This window comes from Sus scrofa, chromosome 1, assembly GCF_000003025.6.
Source record: "Sus scrofa isolate TJ Tabasco breed Duroc chromosome 1, Sscrofa11.1, whole genome shotgun sequence".
Taxonomy (NCBI): domain Eukaryota; kingdom Metazoa; phylum Chordata; class Mammalia; order Artiodactyla; family Suidae; genus Sus; species Sus scrofa.
Genome location: NC_010443.5, coordinates 35,852,710 through 35,867,218, shown reverse-complemented (window position 1 = coordinate 35,867,218; position 14,509 = coordinate 35,852,710). Strand labels below are relative to the sequence as shown.

General features: G+C 42.5%; 1 protein-coding gene across 5 annotated transcripts in view; it reads right to left on the bottom strand.

The window, feature by feature from the left end:
• Positions 1-14,280, bottom strand: part of ECHDC1 (ethylmalonyl-CoA decarboxylase 1) — a 56,376-nt gene extending 42,096 nt beyond the window's left edge. Inside the window, exon 1 of one of the 5 annotated variants that reach the window (XM_021088555.1) lies at positions 13,889-14,280. The gene's annotated coding sequence lies outside the window, so the exon portion shown is untranslated. Of the gene's footprint in view, positions 1-3,788; positions 3,960-13,830 lie in introns of those variants that run through there. The other 4 variants (XM_021088558.1, XM_013988459.2, XM_003121214.6 and 1 more) reach the window with 4 other exon arrangements.

Genomic DNA, 14,509 nt, shown 5'->3' with positions numbered 1-14,509 from the left:
TCTCCAATATCCAAAACAAGGTCAATTAGTTTAGACATCATCAGTTCTGAATCTCCTCACATTTTTTTTTTTCCAAGCAAGCAAAGTCTTTACTACAAGAAAGCAAATACCTCCCAGGACAGCTGGGGGTGGGAGGGAAGAGTCCCCCTCTTTATTGTCTTAAAAGGGTTTTTATCCCTTAAAGATGAGAAGGTACCCACGTGGAGTCCAGAAAGATGTGGTTTTCTCCCATTGGCCTTGCCCAATTATCTATATCAGTCCTCGTCCAATAGGAGTCCAAGGGGTGGAAACGTCCGTAAGTCTTTCCCCTTTTCTTCCGGTAAACTGAGTCACAGGGGGCTAGGGATTAATGTCCATCTGGGTGTAGGTACACTCTCTATAGTAAACAAGGCCTGTGGGGATGTCACTCCCTGGAGCCCTTAAGCTATAAATGTTAATCAATAAGCCATATCAAAGAACCAATTGAGGCCCATGCTCCTACACTGACTACCTGAGTTATTCTGCCTCAATTCCCCCTTCTAGAGTTGGAGACTGCAGAGGGAAAAGGGGCAACCGCTCTGACTGATTCCTGCTGAAAAGGGGCGTCATTAGGGGAAAGCAGTTAGGTCCCCACTCGTGGGACTGTCGAGTGGGCTTCAATGCCTTACATTGGGTCCTTCTATCACCATTTGAAGGTTGATAGCTTTTAACTGGGATGTAATGAATCAAAAAACACAATTAATTATAAGGATCCAAATGAAAGGATCAATGATGACTATGGTGAGCAAATATTTCCACCAGGAGGAAGAAGTCAACCAGTTCCAGAGGGCAGCTTGAAAACCTGGAGCTGGATCGGACATCTTATGAATCTGCTGCCAGAGATCTTGCAGGGAATCAAGACATATTCTGTGAATAATCAGGAATATAGACACAATATTCAGATTTTGTAATAGCACAGCTACCTCCTTGAGCTACAGTGAGTATATCTAAGACCGTTCGGTTTTGTAGCACTACTTTTCTTGTTGTTGTTCCATATTTAGGGTAGAAATAGCTTCTGCAGTATCATTAAGAGCTTGTCAAGGGAGTTCCCGTCGTGGCTCAGTGCTTTAGAATCCGACTAGGAACCATGAGGTTGCAGGTTCGAGCCCTGGCCTTGCTCAGTGGGTTAAGGAAGGATCTGGCGTTGCCATGAGCTGTGGTGTAGGTTGCAGACGCAGCTTGGATCCCACATTGCTGTGGCTCTGATGTAGGCCCGGCGGCTATAGCTCCGATTCAACCCCTAGCCTGGGAGCCTCCATATGCCACGGGAGCGGACCAAGAAATGGCAAAAAAAAAAAAGAGAAAAAGACAAAGAGCTTGTCGAGTAAAATTAGTTAAGGCTTCCACCCTCAGCATTATGTTGGTGGTTCCTAATGAAGGCACAAATGTCGCTGCTAAGTAATCGTACCAGTGGAACACTGATCTGGTCCATCTAGCATGTGAATAGGGAAGGTTGGCTGGTGCTCTGCTCAGAGTTTTCATAATGTTGCCATGAGCAAAAGCCAATCCCATAGTGCAGCGCCCTACCCATCCTGGGGGCAGCCAAGGCCACAGATTAGTTCCACATATCCAATAAATCGCACTCAAGGATTAGATCCCCAATCTGCTCCAGGCTATACAGGAGTCTTACCTGGATTGCAGTGACCTGGATGATTTGTAAACAATATCTTCTCCTACTTAAATCATTATAAATTTAAATATTTATGTAACTAGTATTTTTGCCTCATTGGCCTTTTTTTTTTTTTTTTTTTTTTAATTTTACTTTTAAGGGACACACTTGGGGCATATAGAAGTTCCCAGGCTAGGGGTCGAATCGGAGCTGTAGCTGCCAGCCTACACCACAGCCACAGCAACAAGGGGCCCAAGCCATATCTGTAATCTACACCACAGCTCACTGGCAATGCCAGATCCTTAACCCACTGAGAGGGGGCCATGGGTCCAACTCACATCTTCATGGATACTAAGCCACAATGGGAAATCCTCATTGGTCATCTCTGATACAGTGATTTTTTTTTCCACAGAAACTTTATAATAAAAACCTCATGTATTCTCTTCTCTATGAATTCCACTTTTTTTTTTTCTTTTCCTTCTCCCTCCTGTCCCCCTTCTACTACTAACTCTCCCTTTTCCTCTCCTCTCCTCATATGCCTTTGTCTCTGCCACTGAATAATGCCTGAAAAACTCGAGAGCATTGCATAAGCCTATTAAGTTTGCTGACCTCAAGTTTAGGAATCCAATTCTTAAAATGTTTTAATAGCCTGTTATGTGTACTTTCATCCCAATTCTAAATTCAGAGACTAAATTAGACAATACTCCAGTGCTTAGAGTCAAGGTGTAAACCACCATTAAACTACAATGTTATCTCAAAGTACAAGTGAACAAACAAGGGTTAAGATTCAAGTTTTTTAATAAGCATGCAGTTAAGCAATCAACATTTTATATTTGTTCCAGAATCTTAGGCAACACAAAGGTTGTAAGGCACTTACCATTTAATAAAATTTCTGTAGGATAAAACAAACATTTATAAGTTGTCCCAGGAGTTCCCACTGTGGCTCAGTGATTAACAAATCCGACTAGGAACCATGAGGTTGTGGGTTTGATCCCTGGCCTTGCTCAGTGGGTTAAGGATCTGGCGTTGCCGTGAGCTGTGGTGTAGGTTGCAGACGTGGCTGGGATCCCACGTTACTGTGGCTCTGGTGTAGGCCAGTGGCTACAGCTCCGATTAGACCCCTAGCCTGGGAACCTCCATATGCCATGGGAGCAGCCCAAGAAATGGCAAATAGACAAAAAATAAAATAAAATAAAATAAAATAAAATAAAATAAAGTTGTCCTGTAGGATACTTTGCTGTCTCACCATAAGCAGATTAATGAAAAGCTCAAAATAAAAAAATAAAATAAAATAAAGTTGTCCTGTAGGATACTTTGCTGTCTCACCATAAGCAGATTTAGCCCAGCTGAACAAGCTTGCACCACACCACGTGAAAAAAGAAAGAGAACCCTGTACACATCTGAGATCACAGTTTTCACTTTCTCCTTTTTTTTTTTTAAGTTCTTCAAAAGTGATCAGATAGTTCCCCTCCTGCACAAGGACTAAGCTAGCTGTTCTCTTAGAAGCCATATACCATTTTACCAGGTGTTGGGATTGTTACATCCAGAAAATTAATACAAACAAATACTTAATAAGAAAATAATTAGCTCAACATGGGAAATGAACAACAAAAAAATTAGAACTATTCTATTTTGCACAGTCAGAATATGACTTGTTTGTCACATTTTAATTTGGTTTTAGGCTGTCATTAATACATCCTTCTAGTTTCATTCAATGCCACACATCACCCCTCCGCCTCCCAGCCAAAATGAACTTCTTTCAGTTTTTCATTTCCTTCAGGTTTTCTCTTCATTCCAAGCCTCTGACTATGTGATCCCCCACCCGTTACACCTTCCTCTTCCTAATTCCAAGCTTCCTCTTTAATACTCTAGACTATACAAAATACTTTTACTGTATGCTCTCACATTTCTATGCTTCCTTAATCCTCACTCACATGTTCCTGTAATTCTTTAACCAAATCTTCCCACTAGATTTAGCTGCAAGAGAGCATCTGCAGTGCCTACTACAGTACTTGACAAATAATATTTGCCAATAATAAATTGGCACACAAGGCTTAAGGATTTGGCCACAAACCAACTCGTATTATTACTACCTTATTATTACCTTACTTACTTAACTTATTATTATCTTACTACCCTGCTTATTATTCCCACCACTCACTCTGTCTCAATTCCTTTCGTCTTTGCCAGCTGGTCGTTCTTCTTGGAATGGTGATAGCTGCCTGTGCTCCAACCCATTTATATCTGCTCAGCTTTCAGGTCAGACCAATAAAGTATCAAGAAAGGATTGGCTGTTTTATCACCAGGCTCCTGCGTCAACATATTTCACAATTACATCTTTCCCTCACATTTTACTTCTCTCAAGAGAGTGCTGGGTCTTCACAGAAGGAGTCTTCTGCTTTCTCCACCCATACCCCCTTTATCTCTATACTTGCAGCACCTGCAGCAACAGCTGGTAAACAGTGGACCCCTCAGATGTGGAAATAAAGAAAGAAGGAGTGTGAGGGGGGTGGGGAGGGGTAGATTGATATAGTTTTTTTCTTGTTGGAGAAGGAAAATTTTTTTCTCTACCCGTCTATGTTCTTCTGGTTGGTCTAAGAATTAAATTATTATGAGACAGATTAACAGGAGAAAATAAGTTTAATTACATATATATTTATCTATATCCATATATATACAGAAATAGATATAAATATAGATATGAGGACCCCCACAAGGAAAATGAGACCGAAGGAAAATTAGGCAATTGGAGTTTGAATGCCATCTGAGAAGGAGAAGGGGGGGATAAGGATTAGAGACTTCAAAAGGGGAGGAAGTCAATTTACTTCCAGGTGGAAAAACAAAACATTTGTTAAACAAATGTTCACCTTGCCATGCAGGACACAGAGAGGACTCTGGTCTCCAGGTCCTGCTGAGATCGCCCTCCCACACTCAGTCCACTGGGTGTCGCTGATAATAATTCTCTCCTGGACCAGGCCCTTCATCTAAATTCTCTCAGACAGTTAAGGGGGGAAGGGTAAGGATAAAGTCTTCCTGAGTCTTCTGTTTCTTACAAATAATCAGCCTAAAATAATCCTCATGCCAGAGAGACACATTTTGGGGTAGCGAATTTTGCTCCCCTACACTCTTCCAAAGTCCTTACAGTCTTTTCAACATGAAAGTAATTTAAGTACTCTGTGATTTTAGTCCCCAACATTTATGATCCTAACATGTGCATGAAGCAATAAAAGGATTATCGAGGATCAAAAGAATTCTAGAATGAAAGAACATTCACCAACAATGACTTAGTGATTTTTGTTGTTGTTGAAAAGCTGGCTGCATGAAACAAATGACACAAATTTTATTTAAGCAGAATACTTTAATATAGGTAGTAAGAAAGACAATTATGGAGATCTCAGGGATTGGTAACTACTGTTGAAATAAATCTCTAGGCCCAAAATGGAGTTGCTCCTGCCAGGGGTGCCACATACACAAATAGAAACTTAGACAACTTGCATTGGATAATTGCCTGTGAAGTCTTTGTACTTTCTGTGAATACTCACTTAGCATTTGGCCCAACTCCTTTGGAATCGGCTGTGCTAGTATTTGACGTGCAGAATGTTTAGGAATTTTTCTTTTGCTCTAGGGAAAAAACCTAAGAAATGGGATTCTAGTAATCTAAATGTTGGGACCCCCCCCCCCCCACTTTCCTCAGGCACCCTGGACAGAGTTATATTTTAAAATTGTAATCCCTTCCCATCACACTTCAAATAAAAAAAGACAACACGTCTTCCGAGGCCTCTCTTTCCCCTCTTCCATTTTCCTTGTCTCAGGCCCTGCCGCCAGGGCCAGTTTCCTCCTTCCCTTCTCCAAGAGAGGCACTAAAATGGTTCAAATAGTGGAAATCTCTACAACAGGTTCCTGCCTCTGGTCCTATGCCCCTTTTTTAGGCCCTTTGAAAGATACCCACCCTTCTCTCTTTAGTTTCCTCTGCCCCTATTCATTTATTAGGCCAAGACTTTTTAGAAATGTATCATGCTGGGATTTCTTTCTCCCCACAAAAGGAAATAATTAATAATTCTAGCATTTGACAGTAGATATATTACAGGCTTCAAGTCCCCTTCAAGGAAATTAAACCCAAAAGCCTCTGGCCATGTCCTTTTTTTTTTTTTTTTTTGGTCTTTTTGCCATTTCTTGGGCCGCTACTGGGGCATATGGAGGTTTCTAGGCTAGGGGTCCAATCGGAGCAGTAGCTGCCGGCCTATGCCAGAGCCACAGCAAGGCGGGATCTGAGCTGCATCTGCAACCTACACCACAGCTCACGGCAACGGCCAGATCCTTAACCCACTGAGCAAGGCCAGGGATCGAACCTGCAACCTCACGGTTCCTAGTTGGATTCGTTAACCACTGAGCCACGACAGGAACTCCCTGGTCATGTCTCCTTGTAATGCCCCTTCCCCCACCTTGGCCAGCCTGGGCTGCTCACTCCCTGCTAGAGAAGGAATGCTGCCCACTTCTCACCCTGCCTCTATATAACCTGTTCCCCATGCAAATGAGGTGGCCTGCCCAAGACCAATCAGATCAAATTGGGTCTCCACTCAGGTCCACATTGTGGGGTGTGGACTCACTATGGCAGAGTGAGTCAGGCCCTCTTTTTAACCTGCACGCATGAGAGTCCTCACTCTCCTTTTCTGAAAATGTACTTTCACTTTAATAAATTTGTTAAACCTCCGCAATTCAAAGCTTTGCTACAGCGAGACAGGGACCTAGGAAACTGACTATTTTTGGTGCTGTGATTCAGATCATCTTCCGCCTCCCATGAAGACCCACTTAAGGTAGGGATCTTCGCTTTCCAGAAAGCTCAAGGATCAACCATGTTCTGATTCCCCTCTATGACTCTATGATTTTCATCTATGCATGGGGCATGGGAAGGGGAGCGTATGGGACCTCTACTGAACTTTTACTGACGGGGCTGAGATATTTTTTTTTCCTGCCACCATCTCTGCTTCGTCTGCCTAGCCTGCCAGGCCACGGGGTCTCCGCCAGCTAAGCTGCAGGGCTACCTTCGCTCCTGTGGAACCCGGCCAGGCCTGTTCCCGGGAATTGACCCGCACCTGGCCCACACCGGTGCTGCATGAGGAAGTGGGCCAGCCTGTTGGCATCGGCTCAGCAAGGGCAAGGGGCGTGTCACATCTAGAGCTGCAGATTGCCTGCCTCGGACTATAAAAGTACTGGCTTGTTTGGCATAGCCTGTGAGGTCTGGTGGATGAAACAAATCCAAGTTCCTGCGCAGGGGGAACTCAGGCTGCAGTTCAAGTGTTGTTGTTTTTTCCTTTTTTTTTTTTTTCTGGGCAGGAATGGCAGGGGGTGTCTAGTACCAGTCAATTATCTCAATTCCCTCTGCCCTCCTACTCCCCCCAGCAGAGGGAAGCTCAGCAGGAGTCTCTGGGCAACTTAAAAGCAACTTAGCCTGTCTACAACTGTAGTTTGCACCTTCTTTTCCCCTTTTCTTCCTTTATCTCCCCCTACTCCTCTGTCTAGAACCCTCTGTGGAAGCAAATGACGAAGTCGGGTCAGGGCTACACTCTGATGTATTCCGAAGGCCCCCATAGCTCACTACCTTAGGAACTGTTGACTCTTTCCTGCAGCTTTCTCTTTGTGTTACTGTCACTTTGCCTTAAACTCACCGTTCCTGGGCTGTTTTATTTTTTCATTATTTTATCTTTTGACATATGAAATGAGCAATTTAAACCATTACACTCTGTTGAACAAGATATTCACACAAGGAGTTCCAGCATGGCTCAGCGGTAACAAACCCAACTAGTATCCAGAGAATGTGGGTTTGATCCCTGGCCTTGCTCAGTGGCTTAGGGATTCGGCATTTCCTTGAGCTATGGTGTAGGTCACAGATGCAGCTCAGATCCTGTGGCTGTGGCATAGGCTGGCAGCTGTAGCTCCAGTTTGACCCCTAGCCTAGGAACTTCCATATGCCACAGGTGCAGCCCCAAAAAGACAAAGGAAAAAAAAAAAAAAAAAAAAAAAAAGAAGGAGGAGGAGGAGAAGAAGAAAGTCACATGATTAAATGGTGATTTGGGAGCATAAACCAGTTTACAGAATGAGTGGGAGTAACTAGATGTTTTGTCATAAATTTGAATATGGGTATGTGATATTGCACTAATTCTGAATAGGGATATATGATATTGCAGCCTTCCAAAGTTGGCAGCTGCAGCAGCTTGTATAGATCCCTTTCTTAAAGTAAGCCATTCGGGCATGAGTTTATCACACGCCTTATATTGTCTCCAAGTATTTAGTTACTTGCTAGTTCTCAAAGAATTTAGCAATAAACTGAAGAGAAATTTGTGTTGTTTTATACACATATAGTATAAAATTACATACATAACCAAAAGAGGTCCAGGGAGTTGCCGTTGTGGCTCAGTGGTAACAAACCCCACTAGTATCCATGAGGATTCGGAGTCAATCCCTGGCCTTGCTCAGTGAGTTAAGGATCCAATGTTGCCATGAGCTGTGGTGTAGGCCAGGGGCTGAAGCTCCAATTTGAGCCCTAGCCTGGGAACTTCCATATGCTACAGGTGTAGCAAAAAAAAAAGTCCAAAACACTTCGGAATTTGGAGGAAGGGTGGGCAACTAGTGAAGATACATGGAAGATAGCGCAGAAGGTGACATTTATGCATTTCGGTGCCGTGACTAATATGTTGACATAAAACAACATTTCTTTTCTGCAGTCGCACTCCACCCACAGAAATGGCTATGGGCATGTAATAGGAGCTGAGACTCTGCAATGACATGTTCAGTGGCGTTAGGCAGTGGGCTTAAATAAGCAATTCTATTAATATTTATTTGAATTTCATATTGAAATTCCGTCACATACACCCCCCCCACACACACGTGTGTACATTTTCAATTATCCTTGGTAAATTGGAATTTACTCTGAGGCTAAACCATAGAAATACTTTATTTAAGTCTCCTGAGAGGACAGGAAGGAGGAAGCTGGGAGGGCTGAGACTAGGGTATGTGACACTTGGTTCTCACATTCTGTAGAAAGGGAAAAAGTTTTCCAAGACCTGGTCTTTCTCATCTTTTTCTTACCCAGTTGTGTTGTGGTTGCTCATTCGTATGTATAGTGTTTCAATGTATGTTTACATACACCTTAGTGTAAAAATACCTTTTATGATGATAACCATTGTGCCAGAGCACAACCCGAAAAGTTAATACGCTGTAATAGTAGCATGTCAGTGCCTAGTCCACTTTTTCACTGCTGGCTAAGTCTACAAATATCAGATTGTCATTACTTTAGTCATTGGATTTTTCATGAACTATACATATCCAGGAAGTTCCCACAGTGGCTCAGTGGTAATGAGCCTGACTATTGTCCATGAGGATTAGGGTTTGACCCCTGGCCTCACTCAGTGGGTTAAGGATTGGGTGTTGCCATGAGCTGTGGGATAGGTCACACATGAACCTCGGATCCCGTGTTGCTGTGGCTGGGCTGTAGGCTGGCAGCTGTAGCTCCAATTCAACCCCTAGCCTGGGAACTTCCATGTGCTATGGGGTGGCCCTAAAAAGCAAAAAAAGAGAAAAGAAATACATATCCAGTTATTCTTCTCCTCCTTCACTTGACTCACTCTTAATTAAACTCCTTTTCTTCCTTTTCTTCCATATCGTGTTTTGCAGTCAAGACTTTTCAGTATGACTCTTCTGAGAGATTGGCTCAAAATAGCTTTCAATCTTGAAGCACATAAAATTGTCTTAATTACTTAATTATTTTTTTTTGCATTTGTATAAACATTCCAAAAGACTTTTTGAACCTTAAAAAGTATTTTGATCCAACTTGATTTCTGGATAAGTCACCAGTCATCCCTCTAAAGAGTTTGAATGTCCAAGAAAAAAACAATTGAGAGATATTCTCTCTTCCATGTGCTTCCCTTCTCCCTCTCTCTTTCTGACACTTCCTCCATGCCTAGGTAGTAAAAGAGATTCCCTGGTATCCTCCTATCTATTGTTATTTTTTTTAATTTCTTTCTTTATTTATTGTCTTTCTGCCTTTTCTAGGGCCGCACCCATGGCATAAGGAGGTTCCTAGGCTAGGGGTCCAATCGGAGCTGTAGCCACTGGCCTACGCCAGAGCCACAGCAATTCAGGATCCGAGCCGTGTCTGCGACCTACACCACAGCTCACAGCAACACCTGATCTTAACCCACTGAGCAAGGCCAGGGATCGAACCCAAAATCTCATGGTTCCTAGTCGGATTCACTAACCACTGAGCCATGACGGGAACTCTGGCAAACATAATTCTTATTTGATGGATTAAAACTTTCCCTGGCTATAGGGATGATGCCCTCACAAAAAATGATTTAAAATGTGTTTTCCATCTGCGGTATACTTTCTATAATCTCCAGTAATCAAGACACCTGTTTCACCAGACAAATCATATAAGCCTTAAATTTTTTTCTCACAGACTTCTTAAAATTATCTCCAATACTGTCATCCTCAATCATCAGGCAAGATCAACAAAACTGGTAAAAAACTGGACTTGTACAGAACAAAATTAATGACATGGGGTAAAAACTACTGAGTACAATTATAATTTTGTAACATTTGTTTTTGACCTTTATTTTTCAAATAGAAAAAACTTTCCCTTCAAGTTACTTAATGAACTGCAACAATTCGGTGATTTACATCTGTGAGTAAGATTAAAACATTTTTCTTTTTTTCCTCTCTGCCTGGTCCTTCCAAAAATTGGAGACCTCTGGGTTCTGCAGCCTTATTAGGTAAATAAAAACTGTCTCCTGAAATGTAAATAATACCTGCTCTGACCCTGACCATAAATATGAATTTTCTTCTAAGGTTACTGAGTCTAGTGTTTACTGTCTAAAAACCCACCCCCAAATGGTTCTTTGTTGCTATGCTACATTACTGTAAAATTTAATCCAATTATTAAGAAAATACTCTAAGTGCATTTTTGAAGCTGATTGCTACAATCTGTGTTTGGGGGAATATCAGATACCCTGTGATAACCAGGGGCTATATGTGCCGGGAAAGGTATCATTTGAAAGACTGTCTCCAACCTAGATAAAAGGTTTCCTTTCAGGTATTATCCTCACGCCCGGAGAAATTAAAAAATTAATTCTTAAATTTATATTTCTCTCTTAAGAAGGGCCTTGCATTGGACAGGTCCATAAAGAAAACTACTAACTCCATACTCAGGCCTTAAAATAATGTTCAAATAAGAAAAAGAGAGACGCCAACACCAGGACCAAGACTACCCCAGAAGTAGACAGCTATCCCAAGACTGCCAGACCTGACCATATGGTTACTTTTCTTCTTGGTTTCTTTTTGTTTTACACACAAATCAAAGTTCTCTATCATGGACACGATCCTATGTAAATTTTAAAAATCAATTCAATTGTTGGGTTTATAGTCAATTACCTACAGCTAGTACTTCTGATTTACTTTGGTGGGTTTCTTCCCTCCATGGCCCTTATTAGTCAGCCCTTTGGTAATTTATTCTAAGAAAAATATAATTCTGTAGAGGCCACTATTGACATTACTATGGACAAAGCCAGTATATAATTTCACTTAAAGATAAAGAACAGACAAAGCCAGGTGAACTGGGATATACTGGGCTGCATTTGGTAAAACCTCTTAACCTAAATTCCGATTTATAACTTTTACTAATACTACCAACTATATTATTTTCTATTAACTGTTTTTACAAAATTGTTATTTCTTACATTGCCAAATTTATAATCGAGTCTCTAAAATAAAACACAGTTCCATATGAGATCGGTGTAACTCTAGATATGAGAAAATGCGATGAGAAGGAATAAAATTCCTGGACCATAACAGACTAGTAAGACAGGTGGTCCAGAGACTTTTGGCTACTGTTAATAATAGCACATTGAGTGGCCTGTCAACGAAATCTTTGCCAGATCTGGGAATGAGCATTCCTAACACCATGGGACAAAATGGTCACGAAATGCCTCCTCAAACTACGGTCAAATTTACGACCATGGGGAGTCCTGTGAAGTGGAGATGGACACTTGGCATTTGTCTCTACATGGATTAAATCATCGTCTCTGCAGCTGCTGACCCTCAACATCCCCTGAGAGGAGTTCAGGGTGGAGATCAGGAATGAGGCACGGAAAAACTGGTAGAACAGGACTTCAGATAGTTAGATGTTTTCAGGTAAAGATGTTTATGAGCCCCAAATTCTTGCATCTTCTCATATCTAGGAAAACACTAAGATCATTAACAGTGACATCTGCTTTAGCCATTTAGGAGAAAAATAAAAAGACAAAATAGAATAGCTGTGGTTCTAACATCCAAGGTAATACCAGACAAATGTTTATAGTACTAAGAACTTAAGGTTTACACACACTGGATGCTACCAGCCATTCTCAAAGCAATATCAGCGGGCAGCTAAGAGCTGCAGCCTTACATTTTCAAGGTCCCCTCTTACAACAATGAGAAGATAAAAACATATAATGACTAATAGCTCTTGTTATTTGTAAGTCAATATCACATTAACAGTTAAAATCTACTTAGATAAAACTAGACAACTACCTACCAGCTACAAGTCTCCCCAAAGAGCCAGGTCCAAATTGGGTTTCAGGCCTATTCAAAAAATTTCTTTTGTCTATTAACATTCAAACTGTCACTTCTCCAATTATTTCAGACTGGGTCTGTTACACCTACATTAAATATATAACTACATTAAATATATAACTATGTTTCTTTACAATAATTCCCTTACTGATCTAAATAAAGTCTTTTAAAAAATAATTTTGGGGGAGTTCCCATTGTGGCTCAGTGGGTTAAGAACCCCACTAGTATTCATGAGGATTCGGGTTCAATTCCTCCCCACTCAGTGGGTTAAGGATCAGGGGTTGCTGGAAGCTGCAGTGTAGACTGTAGATGTGACTCAGATCTGGCATTGCTGTGGCTGATGTGTAGGCAGGCAGCTGCAGCTCCAATTCAGTCCCTAGCCTGGGAACTTCCATATGCCTAGAGTGCAGCCCTAAAAAGACAAAAATAAATAAATAAAATAATTTAGGGACTTTCCAGAGGGCCCCTGGGACTTCTCAAAGGACTATTTCTTTCCTCTTATAAAAAGGGAGATGTTGGAGTTCCAGTAGTGGCTCAGCAGTTAACAAATCTGACTAGCACCCATGAGGACACAGGTTCAATCCCTGGCCTTGCTCAGTGGATTAAGGATCTAGCTTTGCCGTGAGCTGTGATGTAGGTGGTATAGGTCGCAGGCATGCTCAGATCCTGAGTAGCTGTGGCTGTGGTGTAGGCCGGCAGCACAGCCCTAATTTGACCCCTAGCCTGGGAACCTCCACATGCGAGGGTGCAGCCCTAAAAAAAAAAAAAAAAGCCAAAAGGGGGGTGAAGTTAGATGTTAAACTAATACATTTTATCTTCAAAGAAATTCATGGAAAAAATCCTGATAAATACTCCACAATGCAGGTGTTAGATAACTTTAAGATATTACACACAACTGTATTTAAAGGACCCTTGTTTCCCCCTTCTTTAAGAAAATTTCTTCACGACAAAGGTTAAAACACTTTTCTTTTTCCCCACCTGATCCCTCCAGAATTCAAAAACTGAATAAAGGAAACCTCATTTAAGAGTTGGGAGGCCAGAAGGGAGAACCTTCACACTCTACCACAGGAAGCATCAATTACTCCATGTTAATTACATACTCCCACAGGAAAGCATCCTTTACAGACCCGACGGGGTCTGTTTAACCAGCAACCCAGCCTACGAGAAACTACCACCACCTGAACTCTCACTTTCCACCAACAGACTTCCTTCAAAAACAACCACTCCCAACTTCCACTTTTTCCCTATAACAGCATGGTCCTCACCTCTGTTGAACGGATCTATGGCTTTGGCTATGTTCCCCTGTCCCCAGCTGGAATTCCTCTTCTATTCCCAAATAAGCCAATTTTGCCGGTAAAGGAACCGGATCGTTTGCTTTTACCCTAACAGCGTCATGCCTTTCACCTCAGTTTGCAGTTCTGCAAAAAAGGAGACGGCCCACTTCAAGACAGTCCGAGATTAAATTTGTTTTTATCGCCAGAATTCTTTAGCCTTTTTTTTTTTTTTTTTAGAACTACTGACCACAAGGCCTAGAAAGTATTCAGCATTTAAACAGATGCATTGAAATCGCGCCTCCCTATTCTTTCGAATGTTCATACCTATTTCTCCACTTTCCCGGGAAAGTTGGACTCATCTTTTCCCATTACTCTCCCTCACCTGGCAAAGGCCTTCGCGTCCCTCAGTACCGCGTCCTGGCGCCCGGAAGTATTGACGGCAGTGAGCTTGCGTGGCGGCTTTGCGCTGGCGGCTGTTTGCAATTCGTGTGGAGAAGAGCTATAAAGTGGTTCTTTCCTAGAAAATATCTGCTACTCAGTCTTCACCGACACAGAGTCCTGGAGGACCCAGTGGCGCCAACTTCCCCTTCCGCTCGGTCGCACCCCCCCATCCCCTCAGCTGCCCCCATTTCCACTTCCGCTAAAATCCTTCTCGCTTCCCCGCCCCTGCCGCCCCAGGTCCCTTAGCTTCTCCGCGTCCTCTTTCCTTCCTCGCTTCTGCTTTTTCTCCCTGGGGACCCTCTTGCGCTCCCGGCCTGGCACCCCCCAGACCCAGAAACCCCGCCCCTGCCGCGGAGTCTCCTCGCTGTGACAGGTGCTCCATCGTCGTGTCCTGAGTGAACCTGGAAGGCGGACTCCTGTTCCATGAGCTTTGAGGTTTCCCTTCTGCTCGTCGGGAAGGGATGCTCCTAAATCCTGGCTTATTTTCCGGCTCTCATGTAAAAGTGTAAAGAGTGGAGTAGAAAGCCAATTTAGTAGAATTTCGAAAGGGGAGGGGCGAGAA